The sequence below is a fragment of the Mytilus edulis genome, chromosome 2 (genome assembly GCF_963676685.1).
Source record: "Mytilus edulis chromosome 2, xbMytEdul2.2, whole genome shotgun sequence".
NCBI lineage: Eukaryota > Metazoa > Mollusca > Bivalvia > Mytilida > Mytilidae > Mytilus > Mytilus edulis.
The window spans coordinates 89,142,529-89,166,691 of record NC_092345.1 but is presented as its reverse complement, the minus strand read 5'-3'; the positions used below and the strand labels follow the sequence as shown (position 1 = coordinate 89,166,691).

Sequence of the window (24,163 nt, the reverse complement as noted above, 5' to 3'; positions counted from 1 at the left end):
ATAATCAAATATATATGTTTTTAATTTTATCTTATAGACTATTTATATTAGCTTTCAAAATCAGTTTTATTTATTAATTTAGCTTTAGCAGTTCCAAAGATATTAGTTATAATACACTCATTTTTCATTTCCGCGTTTTAGACCCTCCCCCAATGCATGTATATGTTGTGTACAAGTTGTAATGTTGTACAAATTATAATTTGTACAGAATTTTTGTACAAGTTATCAGTGTTTTATGACCTGCTGAACAAAAATGGATGATGCAAGCACACAGTCTTTTGCTCCGCATATTTCTGTCAATTTTTCACAACTTCATGATACAGTCTAATACTGAGCATTGATACAAAAACATTTTAAGACCTCAAAAAGATTTTGTATAGATACACTACCAACAATTTGACTAGCGTTAACATGTACATTAAATGCCGCTATAAAAACAGTACTTTGAGGAAACATTACTAAACAGTACATTAAATGCCGCTATATAAACAGTACTTTTAGGAAACATCACTAAACAGTACATTAAATGCCGCTATATAAACAGTACTTTTAGGAAACATCACTAAACAGTACATTAAATGCCGCTATATAAACAGTACTTTTAGGAAACATTACTAAACAGTACATCAAATGCCGCTATATAAACAGTACTTTTAGGAAACATCACTATTCAGTACATAGATTTTTATATCATTTTCAGTAATGTTGAGAAAAAGTTGTTTACAGTACTGAAAATTTCAGTCATTTATCAGTACTGAAAATTTCAGCCATTTTTCAGTACTGAAAATTTCAGCCATTTTTCAGTACTGAAAATTTCAGTCATTTTTCAGTACTGAAAATTTCAGTCATTTTTCAGTACTGAATTTTTTTGTCATCTTTAAGTACTTCTACACATACAATATAAGGTCAATGTCAGAAAAATATAAAATGTTTTTATACTGCAACTAGTTGTGTTTATTTTATGTAAAATATTGTAACAAAGCTCTATTGTGTACGATGTCAATTTTATCATGGCACACTTTCTCCACAATCAGGGGTCCATGAAGGGATGAAAATAAGTCTTTCGTTTTTGTTACGATTTGAATAGCTATCAATTTATTAATTTATGTTGCAGTATAAAAGCAATATTAGGTCAATGTCAGAAAAATATAAACTTTTTTTGTGCTTGGCGCAAAACTGGGGAAGGGCTCGGTAGAACCTCGCCCTTCCCCAGTTTCTTAGCCTCATACAAAAAATATGTATGAGACTGCGAAACTGGGATAGGGCAAGATTTAAATGCGCCCTTCCTTTCCCCAGTTTTATTCAGAATACTAAAAAGTTTATATCTTTATGACATTGACCTTATATTGTTTTTTTTTTTACTGCAACCTAAACTAAAATTGATTTTTAAATCGTAACTGTTATATATTATTAGCATGAATATCAAACTGTGTGTATCCCTTAATGAACCCCTGATTGCGGAGAAAGTATTGCATGATGAAATTGACATTGCATAAAATATAGAAATCAACGACAACGGAAGCCCGCAATGAACGGTGTTTTAATCTTTTGCTGACGACAACTTCCAAATCTACATAGGACCAGGATTTTTTAAGGTAAAAAGTTACGAAATATATCAATGTAGTTCACATTTCATTTGGTTAGTATGGTGATCACGAAATCAAATAACGTGTTCAAACTTGGGGCATTTTAGTTAGTTGCAGAACGTGTCCGTCCTGGGACAACTCGGACCGTCTAAAAAAGACAGCTAGGACCATCTATAATGACAACTCAGACAAAGACAAAAGGAACATGTTTACTAAGTTTCAAGTTGATTGGACTTCAACTTCATTAAAAACTACCTCGACCACAAACGTTTACCTGAAGTGGGACAGACAGATGGAGGAGTGCACGCACAGACCAGAAAACATAATGCCGATAATTGAGGCATAAAAAATTGTAAAATAACAACTTTAGAAAATTATGTATCAAGTATATTGCAGCAAAATAGGCTAGAAAGGGCTAAAGAGAAAAACAGTATCAGCGAATACATTGGTTGACAGAAAATTAGACTTTGAAATAAATAAATAAATAAAAGATTTATAGAAAAAATACGAGTTAGATGAGAAATATCTAAATTGATACTTCTTTTTTATTCCAATTTTGAGTATATATAAAATTATAACGTAAGCATAAAATTTGCCTCAATGTAGATACTGCCCTGTAATAAAAGTGAGGTATGTGTATCTGACACAATATAGCTCAAGTTAAATGAAACCCTTTTTCAGACATTTCAAGTATATTTTAAATAATATTAATAATTTTATTATATGAACTTTTCGGAAGTGTTTCACGACTTTTTTTGTGGAAAAAATGAATTTTATGAAGAATCTGTTGCCATCATATACTTTCCAATAGACCTGCAGAGTTTATTTTCAATGCATTGTAAGTCAGGTTATGTATTTTGAAACTACCACAGAACAAACCATTTTTTTTTTGTGATTATCAAGGCCCCCCCCCCCCCCCCCCCCCGAATATTAAACAGTTGGCTCCTTAGAAGGACACTATATGGACTTTTAATGTCATATATATATTTCATATATAGTTTAGACAGGACGCGAAATTTAAAGTCATGTACGAAAAATGTATACAATATCATAACAAGTAAGGAGATGTGGTATGACTGCCAATTTGGCAACTATCAACTGGAGATCAATGAAGTAGTATTATCAATTATAACCATCCGTGCGGCCTTTGACAAAAAATGACAAATACCCATACTGTATAAATCAGTTATAAAAGGCCACGACAAAAAAAATGTGAAACAATTAAGACGAAATAAACTAACGGCCTAAGGGACGACATCAAAAGTTCAATGAAGTATAACTAGAGGCTTTTAAGAGCCTGTGTTGCGCACCTTGGTTTATGAGTGTATTAAACAAAGGAAAACGATGGATTCATGACAAAATTGTTTTTTGGTGATTGTGATCTGTTCGTAGATCATACTTTACTCATCATTCTTGCTACTTACAATTTTCTCTATCTGTAAGGAACTTGGCCCTTTAGTTATAGAGGAACACATTTTGTAAAAACTTACCCAAATTTACCAAATTAATGAAAATTGTTAAAAATTGACTATAAAGGGCAATAACTCCTAAAGGGGTCAATTGACCATTTCGGTCATGTTGACTTATATGTAGATCTTAATTTGCTGAACATTAATGCTATTTGCAGTTTATCTCTATATATGATAGCATTCAAGAAAATAACCAAAAACGGCTAAATTTCTTTAAAAATTACCAATTGGGGGACAGCAACAAACCAACCAGTTGTACAATTCATATGAACTTTTAAAGCAGATATATAAAAATATACGTTAATAATGATTTTGGCTCAGTTTGGTTGAATTTGGTTCAATAGTTTCAGAGGAGAAGATTTTTGTAAAAAGTTTACGAAAAATTGTTAAAAAAATGACTATTAAGTGCAATAACTCCTTAAGGGATCAACTTACCATTTCAATCATGTTGATTTTTTTTTAGATCTTACTTTGGTGACATAATGGCTGTTTACTGTTGATCTCTATCTATAATAATTTTCAAGATAATAACAGAAAACGGACAAAATTTCCTTAAAATTACCAATTCAGGGACAGTAACCCAACAACCCATTGTCCGATTCATTTGAAAATTTCAGGGCAGATAGATCTTGACCTAGTTAACAATTTTATCCCTTGTCAGATTTGCTCAATGCTTTGGTTTCAGAGTGATAAGCCAAAATATACATTTAACCCCTATGTTCTATGTTTAGCCATGGAGGCCATCTTGGTTAGTTTGGTTAGTTTGGCGGGTCATCGGACACAATTTTTTAACTAGATACCCCAATGATGGTTGTGGCTAAGTCTGGTAAAATTTGGCTCAGTAGTTTCAGAGGAGAAATTTTGTTTATAAGTTATTGACGACGGACGCTCAAAATTCGGATTTGTGGACATATTTTTCCTGTCGACAGGAATATATAACTTTTTTGTATTAAAAGATAAACAGATAAACATTATCTGTTTTATGTTAAATTATTTGAAAATTCTGTTTTATATATAAAATGTTCTTTAAATGTGTGCAATTTGTTGTTTTTTTTCTTCAAATAATCCATATTTTTTCAACGAAAGTTTACTTTTGAACACTATTTTTATTTGTTTTTTTAAACTGAAAAAAGTTTTAAATGTCTGAATATCTATATTATTTCTTTTTATTAAACATAATTTGGCTAATTTATAAACTCTGCACTTTCCCTCTTTTTTGCCAAATTGAGTCCTGTTACCAGGAAAGGGTAAACATATGGGGCTAAGGGAAGTAATATTTTTTTGTTAAGCTCATGTGGCTCTATTCAACTAATAAAGTTTAATTCTGCGGTCACACTAGGCAACGATCGCACTACGATCTATGAAAAAATGCAAATGTTGACGATCGTAGCGCGATCTTGAAGATCACAGTAAGGTCGTATCACGGTCGTGGTGAGGTCTTCAAGTTCGTGATGAGCTAGTCCTATAACATATGACCTCGGGGGCATTATTCACTATTTCTATTTGCTGTTCTGATATTTTCTTTTTACTATCAATGTGCCACCCAAAAAAAAAAATGAAAATATCAGTATAAAAACGTTAAAAATTGAATAAGAATGCGAAGTCATATGTTATAGGACTAGTGATGAGCGTATACAACTTTGAACATGTTCAAAGCAATCGTGGTGGAATCAGGTATTAGTGAGTTCGCACTAAGGTCGTGGTAAGATCGCAAAGGTCGCTGTATCATTATAGCGAGAGCGTAGTGAAAGCGTGATTCTATTCGGAGAAACCAGTACCATAGTGTGGAAACGGAACTGTACGGTTTTCTAATAATTTGGTCATTCGGGAGACTGTCAAAAGGGGCCCCGACATTTGCAAAATAACAAGTTGCTTGAAGAAAATTTGATGAACTCTTATGTTACTATATATAGCTATGTAACGTTTCTGCTTCAGGTTTTGGTAGCTTAAATATTCTCATAAAGAACCAATAAAATAATAAGAAAGCTATGTGCATCCAAACGTTTTCCTTAGAATGATGGAGGTCCATGATGTGTGAAACGATCAAATTTGCCACACAACAGGGATCAAAAATGTATAAAAAAAAACGACGAAAAATGTCAAAAAAACATCGAAAAATCAATGTTTGCTACCTGAATTTCCACATGTACCTTTTCTGATATAAAGTCGTACCTGTCTGAAAGTTTTGAAGTCATTGTTCCAATAGAAATCCAAATATATTCATTTTCTCCATGTCGGATATTTTTATTGACTGTACAATCGCTTGCAAGTTTACTGTAAAATCACTCTGAGCCTTCCTGAACAATATCAATGAGAAGAACATAAACCGTGTACTATCTCTTCTGCCACATTCATGATTAGTTTATGTTTTCCATGATACTTCTGTCATATAAATATTTATTAAAACTACTGTAATCCAATGCTGCAACACATGTCTGGAATGATTTTCTCTCCTTTTTCTGTTACAATTTAATATCAGTTAGTTATTTTGTATTGTTATCAATTTTTTATACCTAAATTACACACTCAAAAGTTGAGTCTGACTGAGCGGATCCGGCACGAGGGGAGAGGGAGTGTTGGTGATTAAAACCCCATTCAAGTTTTTCGATTTTTTTTTTATTTTGTGGAATTTCAGGGTGTTCCGTGGTTTGGATCCCGCACCTGATCTGATATCGTTATTGATAGTATTAAGTACAGCTCTTTGTAAGAACCAGGCAGAGTGCGATACATGATGTTTTCAGATTTTATCTATAATTGGCCTAGTAGAAGCAGTAAATGAATATTGCTCAAAAAAACAATTTAAGTGGGAAAATATGAGTGGTTGCCATGGTAACGGACACTCTATTTTTTTGTCGTTAAGCTTGGTAAAATCTTTCAAAAAACACAAGCATTGTGTATACATGTTTCATAAGATTGATTGTGGCAAACTATAATTGCAAAATAGAAACCAACTTTGTGACGACTAATGTACTGACGGACATGGATTAAACCTACTACAACGCCCCCTCCCCCTCCCAAATTGCGGCGCGGCCATAAAAGTGTTTATTTTAGTTTTTGCCATTGTACCTTGAATCGATCAAATGTGTGCACAACGCGTGGGACATCGGAAATTTATTCTTTTTTTACACATGGGACAATAAAGTCTTGTATTCATGAATGATTACAACTTGTTGGGACTAGAAAACATTGATAATTACAAAGAAAAATAACATTGGTATGTACTGCGCTGTTTCTAGTGTTGCATTTAATTAAATAAGACCATGTGTGGAATTTGTCTTCAAATTATTACTGTTATTAATCTTGTATTTATGCAAATATTCTCAGCTTAGTGGTTTCATTCCAAATCTCGGGATTAATGCAGTCTTTTATAAAGGTTACAGAGACAGATACAGAAAATAGGGGCGTAATTCATGTAAAGATTAAAAAACGTTGAGAATAGCATTGAAATTTGAACCTAAAACAAGATGCTCCGCAGGGAGCAGCTTTATACGACCGCAGAGTTCGAACCCTGAACATTGGGGCAAGTATGGACACAACATTCAAGCTTGATACAGCTCTGAATTTGAATTGTGATTAAATAGTTGACACAACAAAGGTTTCTGACACATAATGAATGTGGTCTCAGAACTTAAACTTAAAAGCTTTAAATTTTAAATTGGACATTACCTATTATGGTCCAATATCCAAAATCAAAATACATGGTTAGATTCAACATATCAAAGAACCCCAAGAATTCATTTTTTTATATCAAATAAAGTTCAATTTTGGACCCTTTAGACCTCAATGTGGACCAATCTGATAACCAGTCCCAAACATCAAAAATCTAAATACATGGTTAGATTAAATCAAAGAACCCCAAATATACAATTTTGATGAAATCAAACAAAAGGAGTAGGTCCGGTAAGGACCGGTTTTGGCCTGAAATTTCAGGTTCATCTGACGAAAGATTTTGACCACTTTTTAAACACTGAAGTGTCTATTTTATTTGAATTAATTAGTTTATGTGAAAGATTTTAACAGATTTAGTCATTAAAAACGATCCAATTCAAGCTCAAATATGAAAAATCTACCTAATATGCTGAAAAATGTCACTTTTCAGATGGTTTTTGATAAAAATGAAAGTGGCCGCATCCATGTTCATCCTCAACCTTTATATATGTTATGTATTATCATAAAATACAACTTACATTTCAATATTAAGTATGAACACGAATGCGGCCACTTTCGTTTTACACGAAAACCGTCTAAAATTTAACTAAAATGCTAGAATTATGAAGATTTCAGTAATTTAGCATGACTTAATGGTGCTAGTACCGGATATATGTGCATTGTATTGTCAAAAACAGCCCATATTTATGTAGCAGAAGCATTCTACTGTCCAATAAATAACTAAAGGTTTACATTTTAACAATTTTGTAAAACTGCTATATTTTTGGGCCAAAAAGGGGTCTTACTGAACCTACTCCTTTAATTTTGAACCCCAATTTGGACCCACCTGAACATTGGGCCTATAATCAAAAATCTAAGTACATGTTTAGATTCAGCATATCAAAGAACCACAAGGATTCAATTTTTGTTGATATCAAACAAAGTTAAATTTTGGACCACAATTTGGACAAACTTGAAAACTGGGCCCATAATGAAAAATCTAAGTACATGTTTAGATTCAGCATAATTATCAAAGAACCCCAAGGATTCAATTTTTGTTAAAATCAAACTTAGTTTAATTTTGGACCCTTTGGACCTTAATGTAGATCAATTTGAAAACGGGACCAAAAATTGAGAATCTACATACACAGTTAGATTCGGCATATCAAAGAACCCCAATTATTCAATTTTTGATGAAATCAAACAAAGTTTAATTTTGGACCCTTTGGGCCCCTTATTCCTAAACTGTTGGGACCGAAACTCCCAAAATCAATCCCAACCTTCCTTTTATGGTCATAAACCTTGTGTTTAAATTTCATAGATTTCTAATTACTTATAATGAAGTTAGGGTGCGAAAACCAAGAAACATGCCTATTTGGGCCCTCTTTGGCCCCTTATTCCTAAACTGTTGGGACCTCAACTCCAAAAATCAATCCCAACCTTCCTTTTGTGGTCATGAACCTTGTGTTTAAGTTTCATTGATTTCTATTCACTTATACTAATGTTATTGTGCGAAAACCAAGAATAATGCTTATTTGGGCCCTTTTTGGACCCTAATTCCTAAACTGTTTGAACCAAAACTCCCTAAATCAATCCCAACCTTCCTTTTGTGATCATAAACCTTGTGTATCATAGATTTTTATTTACCTAGACTAAAGTTATGGTGCGAAAACAAAGAAAAATGCTTATTTGGGCCCCTTTTTTGGCCCATAATTCCTGAACTGTTAGGACCTAAACTCTCAAAATCAATCTCAACTTTTCTTTTGTGGTCACAAATTAAACCTTGTGTAAAAATTTCATAGATTTCTATTTACTTAAACTAAAGTTATAGTGCGAAAACCAAGAAAATGCTCATTTTGGCCCTTTTTGGCCCCTAATTCCTAAACTGTTGTGACCAACACTCCAAAAATCTATCCCAACCTTCCTTTTGACACACACACACACACACACACACAAAACAAGATATAATGTTATCGGAATCTTGAACTTATGAGATATATGTAGAACGACGCATAGTAAGGAATAATTCATAATTGATACAATTATTTTGCTTGATAATTTTGATTTGATAATCTTGCCGGTAATAGCATAATTATTTTACCGGGATTAGCACAATTCCAACTTAGCAGATGTATTCTATTTTTCTATCTCGGAGATACTGAATTTTAATTGCGGGATAGTAGTACAACAAAGGAGTTATTAATGATATGTTAATAACTACATGTATATTTAAAAAGGATTCCATTATACTGGACTTCTGATATTAGCGATCAACAATTGACTATTATTATTTTTTTTAAGTCACCACCAACTTAAAATGTGTTCAATTTGCCTGTCCGTCTATCCGTCCGTCCGTCCATCACACTTAAGTTTCAGTTTAGAAATGCTTTGACCAAATGATTCTATTATTGGTTTGTTAATATTATGTTACAGGTCAATTTTGTGATTTATGCTGGAATAACATCTTAGACGGGTGTGTGCCATAAGAAATTAAGAATTTTCTTACAATTGTTAGGGCCATATCTATCTTGCCTTGCCATAAGCCAGTTTGGCCCAGTTATTGTAAACCCATGAAGTTCATCATCTGCTAACTTCCAAAAATTGATAATCAGATGATGAACTCGGAACAAAGTCCGACCAAATGCAATTATCTTTTTAAGTATCTACTTGTATGCAACATTTTAAAAAATCAACATACCCCCCCTCCCCCCCCTCCAACCCCAATGTTACATTATATATTACATTTATTGAACAGTCTGAAGGAAGAAAACCAAGACAAGACTGTGAGTGAAGCAAAGAATGAAGCCATATTCCAATTTGAAAATTATATAAACACCCTCTATTTATGTATTTTTTTACATAAATTTCTATTTTTGCAGTTTTTAAGTGGATGTTGCTATGGATAATATGTGTTTCCGTGGTAACAATTGAAGTCGACAACACTTGACGATAGTAATTTAAAGTTTGCGTTGGCTTTTATGTCTTTTCTTATTGGTTATAAAACAATTCAGGACATTTAAGCTCTAAAACTGCAATATTCTGCAAATAAAAACTCTGTTTCCAAGGAAAAAATCGGTTGCTATGGTGATAAAACTAAAAAAAATCCCACGCATTTTGCTATTTAATTTGGTAAAGTAGTATCCAAACTTCATTACTACAGTGCTAACTATTCTGTACACATTTGCACTTTTTTTTAAAACACCTGAGAAAATTTGATAGTTTCGAAAAAATCCCAATTTCAGAAATATTGAAAATATGCATTTTTTCGCAAAATTTTTCAAAAAATATACAAACTTGGTTGACATGCAATCTTCACTAAAATGAAGCTTAAACCAAGTTGTATAAATGTTACATATGAACATTAATGAAAAATGCATGATTCTATTCATAATCAGGCTCTGAAATGTGGTGATTTAGCTGATTTTTGAATGATTTTACAATGCTTAACAACCCAAAAATAGTGTGTCCGTTACCATGGCAACCACTCATATTTTCACACTCAAAATTATTTTTTGAGCAGTATTCATTTATTGCTTCTATTAGTCCAATTATAGATAAAATCTGGAACCCCCCATATATCACATGTATATGGCACTCTGCCTGGTTCTTATAAAGAGCTGTACTTAAATGATGATCCGATCATTCAACTGATTTTTTTTTTTATAGTTTGGTCTTGTGTTGTGATTGGGTTTTTTTTTTTATAAATGAACGCACACAGACATTTTTAACCCCACCAAATTCTGTATGTACCTGTTTTAAGTCATAAGCCCGTAGTTCAGTGTTTGTCGTTATTTCGTGTATGTCATATATTGTTTTATTATGAATTAGGCCATCATATTGTGTATTAATTCTTATTTTTCATGTCGGAACCTGTTATTGCCGACTATAATTGCTTAAATCCATTTATTTTTTTAACTTTGAAAATCCTATCACATCTCCTTCTTTTTATATTGAAGATATAAATAATTATGGTTTGATAAAATGTTGTTCTCACTAAAAAAAAACTTTTTCGTTAATTTGTCGGATTCTATAGTTGGGAATATTGAAAAGTTCCCGATATAAAAAAAAATCATGTTGTTTTCTCTGTCTCTCTGATAACAAGGCCTCTCCAATCCTTGATAACATTTAATTTTACTTGAGCTTTTTCTTCCAGTAGTTATAGCTTGTAGTAAACAGAAATCTCATTGGAAATTATACCACATCTTCTTATTTTAATATCGAGTTTATTGACATATATAATACGTGTCTTTTCTTGGATCCGTGGTTAGCTACCACTATTTCACATTCGAATTCCTTTATCAAGTTACAATATCCCGATCCTCTGATGAAAAATTCTTTGTTTTATTGTTCAAATATGTATTTATTATTTTTTTTAAATTGCTGGTCAAAAACATATTAAGTAAAATTCGAAATATGCTCATTACCCTTCCAGAGCATCTAGTCACCTTTTTTATATATAAATATTTATTTTGTAAGAGGATTATTTTCATTTTTATTTTAGATTGGATTTTGCTCATTGTTGACGGCCGTGCAATGACCTATTGTTGATAATTTCTGTCATTTTGGTCTCTTGTGGAGAGTTGTCTATTTGGCAATCATACCACATCTTCTTTTTTTTATATCTATTGTATACATTTTGTTTTTGTCTCTGATATAGTCACCTTAAAAGGGTTCCTTGATAGGATCTTAATTGTTAAAATGACTGGTTTTATGCTTATTTTCATTTCAAATACCATATATGAATATAATAGGACAGACAAGGAATATGGAACGCCATAGCTGTGTCACAGTGGAAAAATGGACAAAAATTTATTTTGATACTTTTTGGACATTTTGTTAAAGATTTTGTAAAACCAGTGATTTTGTTATATTTGCAATATTTCACTAGGAATTTTGATATTTTTATTGTGCAAGATATAAGTTAAGTTTAGAAGATTAAGCTAATATAATTTCATGTTTTAATTTTTTTTTTTAAATGGCGACATTTTACTTCAAAATGATCTATTATTCCTGAGACTACTATAACACATGTTATAGTAGTCTCAAATTATTCGTACTTGACAAGCCAAGGCTTTAATCCCATAAATAAGTCTGTATGTTCTATAATTGTTAATTATTATCTACATGTATGTGTTAATTTTTCTGCTATCCCTTATTTGAATTTTCTCACTCATTTAGAGAAATATTTGTCAAGTACAAGTAGTTTTGGTTTGTTATATTAACTATGTTGTTATTTTGATGTGGCACATTGGATTTAATATTACACTGAGCAGTCCCAACTCTGTACAATTGTATTCCATGCTGAACTTATTAAATTATACATTGCGCTAACCAGAGTCGTCTTTTGTTACAAGAGCTAGTCCCAGAGTCAGAGTCCGTACTGTTTATTGTGTGTGTGTGGTTCCAGACCAACACATTTCCCAGTCACAGATACACCCAGAATGTATTTGTGATAGCTGTCTTTCGTTGTTCATATTTAGTATTAGCTGTGAAAATTTAATTATTTTCAGAGTTTTTTTCTCGATTATGAGTGCCCTTTTTATTATGTTCACATGGTTCAGTAGTATAACAATTATGTTGAGCAATAACATCATAATGTCATTATATTGTGCAGATCTGGTATTATATTCAGCACTTTAATCAATATACTTTTGTCTTTATATTCAGTACTTTTGAAAATATCTTCTGTCAACATATTATTATATTATGTAGATTTCTCATTATGTTGATTACAGTAACCGAAATATTCAGTGGTCAAACACACTTTTTATACGCCCGTCGTCTTTAGACGGGACGTATTATGGTATACCGTTGTCCGTCCGTCGTCCACACTTCGGACAATAACTCAAAAACGCTTTCACCAATTTCCATGAAACTTAAGTGAATTGTTTATATCTATTGATGTAAGCTCCCTTTTGTTTTTTTTTTAATTTTAAGTTTTGGATTTATGGGGCTTTATTTATAAAAAAAAAAAAAAAGGGGGTCCGTTGTCCACACTTCGGACAATAACTCAAAAACGCTTTCACCAATGTCCATGAAACTTTGGTGAATTGTTTATATCTATTGATGTAAGCAAGCTCCCTTTCAATTTTTATAAATTTCAGATTTTAAGTTTTGGATTTAGAGGGCTTTATTCATAAAAAAGGGGGATTTTTAACACTTCGGACAATAACTCAAAAAGGCTTTCACCAATGTCCATGAAACTTTGGTGAATTGTTTATATCTATTGATGTAAGCTCCCTTTCAATTTTTATAAATTTAAGATTTTACATTTCCGTGTTATGAATTTTTATGCTTAAACAAGAGCCTGAATCGCTCACCTGAATTTTTTTGGTTTAATCTCTCATCAATGATTATTTTGGCTTTTCAATTTATTTAAATGTTCTTTGAATCGTCCTATTTTCTTCAAAAGCAAAAAAAAATCATTTTCTCCTATGTTCTATTTTAGCCATAGGAGCTATGTTTCTTGACATACAAGGAAATGAAATATAAAATTTATACTAGATACTCTGAAACTCTGAAACTCATTTAGCCTAAGTTTGGCTGAAATTGATACAGCAGTTTCATAAGAGAAGATTTTTTAAAGTAAGTCAACATGATGAACAAATTGTGAAAAAAGTCTTTAAAGGGCAATAACTCCTAAAGAGGTCAATTGACAATTTTGGTCAAATTGACTTATTTGTAGATCTTACTTTGCTGATCATATTTGCTGTTTAAAGTTTATCTTTATCTATAATAATATTCAAGATAATGACCAAAAACTGCAAAATTTCCTTAAAATTACCAATTAAGTGGCAGCAACCCAACAATTGGATGTTTGATTCATCTGAAAATTTCAGGGCTGATAGATCTTGACCTAACGAACATTTTTACTCCATGTCAGATTTGCTCTAAATGCTTTCGTTTTTGAGATATAAGCCAAAAACTGCATTTGACCCCTATGTTCTATTTTAAGTAACGGCGGCCATGTTTTTTGACGGATCAAAAATCAAAGCACACACTTTGTGCAGGATAATCTAAGGAACAATCATGCTAAGTTTTAACCAAATCCATTCAGTAGTTTCAGAGGAGAAGATTTTTTAAAGTTAGCAAATATGATGAACAAATTGTGAAAAATTGTCATTAAAGGACAATAACCCCTTAAGGGGTCAATTGACAATTTTGGTCAAATTAACTTATTTGTAGATTTTACTTCGCTGATCTTTTTTGCTGTTTACAGTTTATCTTTATCTATAATAATATTCAAGATAATGATAAAAAACTGCAAAATTTCCTTAAAATTACCAATTAAGTGGCAGCAACCCAACAATGGTTTGTTTGATTCATCTGAAAATTTCAGGGCTGATAGATCTTGACCTAATGAACATTTTTACCCCCTTTCAGATTTGCTGTAAATGCTTTCGTTTTTGAGATATAAGCCAAAAACTGCATTTGACCCCTATGTTCTATTTTAAGTAACGGCGGCCATGTTTTTTGACGGATCAAAAATCGAAGCGCACATTTTGTGCAGGATATACTAAGGAACAATCATATTAAGTTTCATTCAAATCCATTCAGTAGTTTCAGAGGAGAAGATGTTTGAAAAATTGTTAACGACGACAGACGACGACGACGACGACGACGACGTCGACGACGACGGACGCCAAGTGATGAGAAAAGCTCACATGGCCTTTTAGGCCAGGTGAGCTAAAAAGGGGGGGATTTTCCAATTTTGGGACAATAACTAATACTTTTAAAAACAAGTGAAAAGGGCAACGGCCGTATCATGCGCTAAAGCGCAGCACTTTATTATCAGTACTGTTATCATTTATATGTTGAGTGAAATAAATATTATGTTCTGTAGACTGATCATTATGTTCAGTAAAATAAATATTATGTTCAGTTCAAACAACTTTATGATCAGTGGTCAAAATGTTTTATGTTTGGTTCAAAACATATTATACTAGGTGGTTAATCAATTACTTTCAGTGCTTTTTTTCATTATGTGGTGGTGGTAGACTTCCGAAAATAACCGAAAACATGTATATTTTTTTCGGGTTTATTTTCATACTGGCAACATGTCGTCTGCTATACAACGTGCTCTTGTAGAACTTAATCTGCAAATCTTTCAAATTAAAAATTTTAAAGATGATAGGATAGAAGATGACACTTTTCAGCACCTTACTGATCAAGACTTGATCAGACTAGGTGTTGAAACTATTGGTGATAGAATAAAGATTGAGGGAAGCAATGAGGATGACTCTGTGACTATATGACACAAACATTAGCAACTATAGGTCATCATAATGCCCCCAATAATTAGAAAAGGCCCCCGCATAGTCAGCTATAAAAGAGGGGGAAAGATACCAGAGGTAGTGTCCCCGAAATGCTGTGTGGTAGACAGTGTTATTAATTAATTATTAGCGCCCTTGGTAAAACTTCAAATTTCATAATTAATGTATTTCATTGTTAAATAATTTACATGAAGCATATAAGTATATATTTGTTAATTGCATAGCTTTTGCTATTTGAATTCGTTGGTTAAAGATATTTATTTATATTGTAAAGTTTAATATTTGCATCGTCGCAAAATCTTTGGTTACCCTCTTTGTGTACATTCAGTGAGAAAGTTATATATTTTATAGATCATACAGACACCAAATAGGAAATTGATAATTCTTGTCTATCCCTTTTTTGATGCGTTTTGTTATTTGATTTAGCCATGTGATTATGGATGTTCCGAATTGAGTTTTCTATTATACCCCAGTCCCACTAAGCCACGATCGCACTCCGATCTGTGGGAAAAATGCAAATTTTGATGATCGTGTAGGTCGCAGTAAGGTCGTACCACGGTTGTGGTGAGATCTTCAAGATCGTGAAGAGCGTGGCCAACTTTAAACATGTTCAAAACAATCGTGGTGCGGTCGTGATGAAATTAGGTCGTGGTAGAAGCGTAGTGAAAGCGCATTAAGATCTTTACTCTCTACTCTGTTACCGGCCACAAAAGAGCTCATCAACTAGAGAATTAATTTAATAAACACAAAACTGTAATAAATTCCAGATATTAAGTTTTGGAAGCTCTTTGGTATTGTATTAGGTACTTTAAATGAAAAGAAAAGTTACAAGTAACATATCATATTAGTTTAAACGAGTAAACACTAGGGACTATATTCGTGAACAACGAAGCGAAGAAGAACAGACAATTGTGGTCTCGGTCGTATATTGGTATGACGTTGGCGTCGTCGTCGTCGTCGTCGTCGTCCGAAAACATTTGGTGTTTTCGCACTTTAACTTAAGTATAAGTAAATAGAAACATGTGCAATTTAAACACAAGGTTTATGACCACAAAAGGAAGGTTGGGATTGATTTTGGGAGTTCTGGTCCCAACAGTTTAGGAATTAGGGACAAAAAGGGCCCAAAATAGCATTTTACTTGGTTTTCGCACAAGAACTTTCAGTAAACAGAATTCTATTAAAGGAGTAGGTACGGTAAGACTCCCTTTTGGCCCCAGAATATAGCAGTTTTACAAAATTGTGATAATGTAATCGTTAAGCCATTTATTGGAAAGTAGAATGATTCTGGTACATAAATATGGGCTGTTTTTGACAATACAATGCACATATATCGGGTACTAGCATCATAAAGTCACGCTAAATTACTGAAATCTTCACAATTTCAGCATTTTAGACAAATTTTAGACGGTTTCTGTCTAAAATCATCTTCGCTATTATAGCCAAGGGTTACGAGAGAGCGGGAGTGGATCGTAACCCTAGGCTAGCGAAGATGGTCTAAAATGAAAGTGGCCGCATTCGTGTTCATCCATAATATTGAAATGTAAGTTGTATTTGATGATAATACATAATATATATAAAGGTTGAGGATGAACACGGATGCGGCCACTTTCATTTTTGACCAAAACCATCTGAAAAGTGACGATTTTTGGCGAATTTGATAGATTTTTCATATAAAGCTTGAACCAGAGCGTTTTTAATGACTTAATCAGTTGAAATCTTTCACAAAAACTAATTGAATCAATTGAAATAGACACTTTTAAAAGCGTTTAAAAAGTGTCTAAAATATTTCGTCAGATGAACTTGAAAATTGAGGCCAAAATCGGCCCTTACCGGACCTACGTCTTTTAACATAGGTTTATGACCACAAAAAGAAGGTTGCCCAATGGGATTGATTTTGAGAGTTTTGGTCCCAACAGTTTAGGAATAAGGGGCCAAAAACGGTCCAAAACAAGCATTTTTCTTAGTTTTTGCACAATATCTTTAGTATAGGAAAATAGAAATCTATGAAATTTTCATACAAGGTTTATGACGACAAAAGGAAGGTTGGGATTGATTTTGGGAGTTTTTGTTTTCGTATAAAGCTGCGCCCTGCGGAGCATCTGGTTCTTTTAGTGGCCCAAAAGCGTGGAATTCACTATTTAGGGGGGTTAAAAATTTTAAGGGATCATTCCTTTTTTTCAAAAAAATTCGAAATTCGAATTTTGAAAAATTTTAAGAAGCCTTCAATTGCACAGTATTGTATAGTAGATTTGTTAGATCTCTGGTAACATTTATTTTGTGACAAAAACCTTAATTATGACAAAAATTCGATCACAATCCAAATTCAGACAGTATGAAATCTTCAATATTGTGACCAAATTTGCTCAAACCGTTCAGGGTTGCACCACTGCGGTCGTATAAAGATGTGCCCTGCGGAGCACCTGGTTGTTGTTGTAATTATAGTTTGTTTATTTAGATCTATTGTTCACATTTGTATATTAGTAAATTATTCATTTATGCAGTTGATATTGTATGTAGAGAGCCTTATTGAAATTTGGTTTAATCCTAATGAGTTTTTATTATATTATTATTATAACTCGCAACTCAACTTTTAAAACTCGCAACTCGACTTTTGTAACTCGCAACTCGACTTTTGTAACTTGCAACTCGACTTTCGTTACTCACAACTCAATACTCGCAACTCGACTTTTTTTAGGCAGTCACCGGGCCCCCACTTATGAAAATTACTGGATCCGCCACCTGGATGTTGCCATCAAAACTGTGTCACTTAAAATAATTTGTCTCCGGGTATATTGTTATGCAATCTGTAACTTTACTACAATGGTTCTTTTATGGTTGCCATGGTAAGGGTTGTTTTGTTTTAAGGGGACAATAATTTGATGGGTTTTTTTTTTTTGGGGGGGGGGGGAGTTGACGAATAGATCTAATCATTTTGATCTGTTGCTACGCAAGTTTATATTTTACTACAGCAAAGCTTCATTTTTACTTTTTTATACGCCCGTCAAAATTTTGACGGGACGTATTATTTTATACAAATGTCCGGTGTCCGTCCGTCTGTTCGTCTGTCCGGCGTAAACATGTCGCGCCGTAACTTGAGAACGACTTATCCAAATTTCACGAAACTTATTGTAGTTGTTTCTTATGATAGTCAAATGATCTGTATACTTTTCGGTCAAAATAAGATTCAAACTTTTTGAGTTATGGCACTTTGTAACTAAAACAGGGGGGTGTTTTATTCACATGTCGCACTGTATATCAAAAACAATTTTTGATTATTGCTTAAAACTTTACACACTTCTTAGTTATATTAATTTTAAGATCTGTATACTTTTTGGTGATGATTCAAAATTTCATTTTTGAGTTATTTAGTATTTTGTAAAAAAGGGGAGGGGATTTTTACATGTCGCGCCGTATCTCAAAAACGATTTATGATTATTGCTTAAAACTTGACACACTTTTTTGTTATATTAATCTTAAGATCTGTATACTTTTTGGTGATGATTTAAAATTTCGTTTTTCAGTTATTTAGTATTTTGTAAAAAAGGGGGAGGGTATTTTTACATGTCACGCCGTATCTCAAAAATCAATTTATGATTGTTGCTTAAAACTTTACACACTTCTTTGATATATTGATCTTAAGATCTGTATACTTTTGGGTGATGATTTAAAATTTCATTTTTCAGTTATTTAGTATTTTGTTAAAAAATAGGGAGGGTATTTTTACATGCATGTCACGCCGTATCTCAAAATCAATTTATGATTATTGCTCAAAACTTTACATACTTCTCTTAAGATCTGTATACTTTTTGGTTTTAATTCAAAATTTTATTTTAGTGATATTTAGTTTTTTTGGGTTCATATGTCCCTCTGTATCTCAAAAACAATATATGGTTATTGCTTAAAACTTTCTCAAAAAATATTTATGATTATTGCATTAAACTATCACACAAGACGACAAGCGTATCATGCGCTCATGGCGCAGCTGTTTATTTTAATTTGTACACAATTTAGTTCCTGCATTTTAAGTTGCAGAGAGTTAATTTTCTTCATGCTCTGGGCATGTTGGGAACCATAATTTCTGTCAAGTCTTATCAGCCTATAGTAAAGTTTTAAAAAATCCATTTAAAAGAATTGGTTGTCATATTTGTTTTAGCCCACTTTGCTATATTCATAAATTTTTATCCGTTATCATTGTCCGTTAACTTATCTAGAATTGTAAAAACTGGTTTCCTCTGCATACTAATGAGCTTAATTATTTTACCAAACTAGGGAACAAGAAATCTTCATAGGGATACATAGATTGAACATTTTCTAAATGGATCCAAACTCCGTGTCTCACCTGCAGTTGCTGCTGTTAGTGTAAAAGTGTGATGTTGACTATAAAAGTGAGTATATTTATCAGTAAAATACAGAATTTAAAAAATAATATATGTGCATGCATCATACTCCATCCATGAACTATGGATAATAAAAACAATGTTATAGCAATGACTAAAAAATAATCATAGATCTAATTTTAAGGGTTAACTTATTATAGCTCTACATCTTTTATATACGCTTTGGATTTTAAATATTTTGGCCACGAGCATCACTGAAGAGACAAGTGTTGTCGAAATGCGCATCTGGTGCAGAAAAATTGGTACCGTTAATGTTATTATTAAATTTTTGTCGAGCCTGCAACTTTTGTTGCAGAAAGCTCGACATAGGGATAGTGATCCGGCGGCGGCGGCGTTAGCTAACTTCTTAAAAGCTTTATATTTTAGAAGGTAGAAGACCTGGATGCTTCACAATTTGTATATAGATGCCTCATGTCACGAACTTTCGGTCAGTAACATGTCCAATGTCCTTGGCCTCATTTTCATGGTTCAGTGACCACTTGAAAAAAAAGTTAATATTTTTTGTAATGTTAAATTCTCTTTTATTATAACTAATTGGATAACTATATTTGGTATGTGCATACCTTGCAAGGTCTTCATGCCCGTCAGACAGTTTTCACTTGACCTCGACCTCATTTCATGGATCAGGGAACAAGGTTAAGTTTTGGTGGTCAAGTCCATATCTCAGATACTATAATCAATAGGGCTAGTATATTCGGTGTATGGAAGGACTGTAAGGTGTACATGTCCAACTGGCCGATGTCATCTGACCTTGACCTCATTTTCATGGTTCAGTGTTTATAGTTAGATTTTTGTGTTTTGGTCTGTTTTTCTCATAATTAATGCAATAGATCTTCTATATTTGTTGTATGGAATGATTGTAAGGTGAACATGTCTAGCGAGCAGATGTCATCTGACCTTGACCTCATTTTCATGGTTCAGTGGTCAAAGTTAAGTTTTTGAGTTTTGGTCTTTTTATCTAATACTATATGCCATAGGTCAACAATATTTAGTGTATGGAAATATTTTATGATCTATATGTCAGTCATGCAGGTTTAATTTGACATTGATCTCATTTTCATGGTTCATTGCTCAGTGTTAAGTTTTTGTGTTTTGGTCTGTTTTTCTTAAACTATAAGTAATAGGTCAACTATATTTGTTGTATGGAAGCATAGCTGTACATGTCTGCCTGGCATGGTTCATCTGACCTTGACCTCATTTTCATGGTTCATTGGTCTTTTTTAGTTATCTTGGTAAATGTTAAGTTTATGTGACAGTCTTTAATAAAGCTTTATACTTAGGACTATCAACATAATATCAATGATAAGTAAAGAAGGCGAGACATTTCAGCGTGTGCACTCTTGTTTATCTTGTTCTAGTTTATCATGGAGACTGCAAAAAAATCCTTAATCTCACCATTGCACGTGTCAGAAATGCTAAATATATGGACTCATCTTAAAATTCCTTAATAATAACCCTGATTGGTAAGGTTACCGTAGTATTTGATGATTATTTAAGAAAATTGTACACTGAATTTTATTTTTAGATTTCAGCAACAGAATGAAGAATTCCAAGAGTCTAATACGGTTTATTAAACAGGATTTTATCATTGAATCAACATCCTACAAGAATATAACATACAAATAAGTAATTATGTGCAGGGAAGAACATTTAAACAAAACTGTAAGAGACATACAGTGGTGGTGTATTTTTAAAGAGACCGAAAGAACCTAGTATAATAACTTGCCATGAGTGTATATTTTCCAAACCAGAAGCTCGTTCATAATAATATACAATTTAAATTAAAAGTATTGTATGAACATTACAGATAAAGTCTCAAAAGAGAAAATTTAGTTTTAAATGAAACATTTAAGTACAAAACATTGAAATAGTCCTTTCCATGTTGTGTGACATGTAGAAATGTTATGCTTTCACCATTCATGTAGCTCCATATAGAGGAATGGGTCCCTGTCCCCCTCCCCCCCAAAAAAAACGCATTCGTATCCGACAGCAATCAATCGATAAAAAACACCAAACAAAAATCAAAAGGGAAACATACCATCGACACTTGATACATGTAGCATGCTCTGCATTGTGAATGAAAACTAAATCAACAAAGATTTTTTTTTTATGTTTTTTTGACATGAGACAAGCATGAGAACCTTGGTACAGGCGTTTGAATAAATTATTTTTAGAATATTAAGTTGATAAATGGATTAGAAAAAAATCTTTCGTTCTGTATTTTGTAAGTAAGACCCTTTTCCCTGAGTAATTTGTTTCAAAGTTGATCAACAAATACAACTAAAATCCAGGATGCGAGTCAGCGATGTACATGACTTTGCTTGTCTTCTTGCTTTATTGTCGTGCCTGTGACATGCGAAAGATACAGATAACAATCCTACGGCGTTAGCTATTTGTATTGAGCTTGATATTTTATATGGTAATTGACTTTAACTGGAGGCTTCATACCTTGTGGCTTATACATGTATAACGTAAGTCTGTATTATATCTGTTGGCCTTGACCTCATTTTTATTGTCAAGCAACTGCTTGAAAACAAATTTCTATTTTTATCATGTTATTTTCTCACTTAACTATTAATGAACTACCGAACTGGACTATTTAACGGGTTTGTAATAAGATGAGCAACAGGATGGGTGCTACATTTATATGTGGAACAAGATCAGCATACCCTTCAGGAGCACCCGAGATCAAACCCATGGTGGGATTCGTGTTGCTTAGTCATTAGTTTTCTATGTGTCTTGTGAACTATTATTTGTCTAATTTGCACAGGTCATTAGTCAATGTTAAATTTAGTTTTTTTTGTCTATTTCTTTTAGCAATACTAGTATATAAAACTAGATATAGTGTATGAAATGATTTTATGATTTAAATGTCTTGTCTAGCAGGGGTCATCTGACGAGTCACCTTGACTTTATTTTTTCATGGTTCATTGGTCAATATGTAATTTTCATTGTTTTGGCTGTTTCTTGTATGAGATCAGCAATAGAAAAACTATATTACGCGTGTATAATGATTGTCAGCTTTACATGTCTTTCGGACTTACATTGGTTTATCTCACATTGACTTCATTTTCATGGATCTTTGACAATGTGTGATGTATGTGACACCTGTACTAAAACTCTAACCTTGGTCTATCAGCATAAAATAATTCGTGAATATAAAAGCAGGCGAAACGTTTCAGCTTGAGCATTCTCGTTGCATCTTATAAGTTGTATTTGTCTGAGACATTATTGGTTAGACCTTACAGGACTCACTTTAATTGTTGAGGACCAAGAAATTTGAACAACAAGAAAGAAATAAAGATAGGTTGTATAAAACATGCTCACGACCAAAAAATATTTACTTTCTATAATATTATCTACAATATATTCAGTTACTGTTAAATTCTTGTGAAGACTCGATTCGTGTTCAATTCCAATTAAAAAAAAAATCATGTGATAGATCGATTCACTTTGGGTTCATAGGTAGAACATGTGTCTGTAGTTTAGATCTTTTACACTAACCGTGATTTTGAAAGTGCTTAAGGTCAAGGACAAAAAAAATATTTTTTTTGCAATTGAACACTCTTTTACTTGTAACGTAAAAGATGAAGAAAACCAAATAAGACTCCAATTAGTAATAGACTGAAATATCTTTTGTAGAAGTGTTACTGTTTTGTGGAGATTTAACTAACATTTCTTTTCATATTTAGAATTATGTATTTTAATTGGATTCTGCCTTACTACCCTAAAAATTAGTCCAGCTTTTCATTTAAAATCTACTGCTGTCAAAATTCTTATGCTATATTAAAACCACACAAAGAACAATACGAAGCAAAGTTCTATTTTCTTGCCGTTGAATAGAAAATATCAGTGTTGGTAAAAATAAGGAATGTTGTTATAATTTTCAATGATACAACTATAATAATTCACCAAAGTTTTAGGTAGATATACGCAATTGTAGTCGACTGTACGACCTTCATAGAGTGAGTAAAAGTCGCTATAAAAGGTTAAAACATGTGAAATATGAATATGAAACAATTCATATCAGAATATTAACTGCCTAATCTACATGTATAACAAAACAATTTACAAACAACAAATATTACCGAAATGAACCAACCACAACCACTAGACTACAGGTTCCTGACTTGATCCAAGGTTAATGTTATAAAAATATCTTGATACGTGTGCTTATTCTTTTAAATTACTTTTAAATTATTACTGATAACAAACTGTCATGGTATCAAAGAATCTTTTCTATCTATAAGAGAAACGTGAACTATATTAAAGACGTCATTGCATTTCAAGTGCTACAAGAAAGTATGAAAGAGCAACAGTTTTAATATAGACGACTACATATATATAATCTACATATTTAGTTCTATTAATAAAACAAGGAGATGTGGTATGCCTCCCAACTAACAACAACAGAACAAGGATACTATATAAATAACCATAATGTTCAACGTCAGACGTCGACAAAATCGGTTTAACCCGCCATTTTTATATGCACCTCTGTCCCAAGTCGGACAAAGTCATGTTATAGATATGTCTTTGTGTAGTTATACATTTAGTTTGATGAACGATATTCTGACATTGTGCTTTACATCTAGATGACATCTATTTTTTTCTCTCGGAACTATTCAGAACTTCTTGTATGGTGCCGACTGCTTAATATTGAAAAACTGTATTGGTGACCCCTGTCTGATAGTTTTGTATTTGTTGCTAATGTGATTGAATTTGACTGTTTTTATGACAGCTCCTTTTTCGCCTTTCACGTAAATCCTCAAAGAAATCATCATTGCGCA

The 24,163-nt window shown here is 32.6% G+C and overlaps 1 long non-coding RNA gene across 1 annotated transcript; it reads left to right on the top strand.

Annotated features, from left to right (window-relative positions):
* Positions 1 to 1,416: 1,416 nt before the first annotated feature.
* LOC139510702 (uncharacterized) lies at positions 1,417 to 21,453 on the top strand. The gene is made up of 3 exons (XR_011661963.1): positions 1,417 to 1,595; positions 19,246 to 19,361; positions 20,899 to 21,453. It is a non-coding gene; the product is annotated as an uncharacterized lncRNA (long non-coding RNA).
* The last annotated feature ends 2,710 nt before the right edge of the window (positions 21,454 to 24,163 follow it).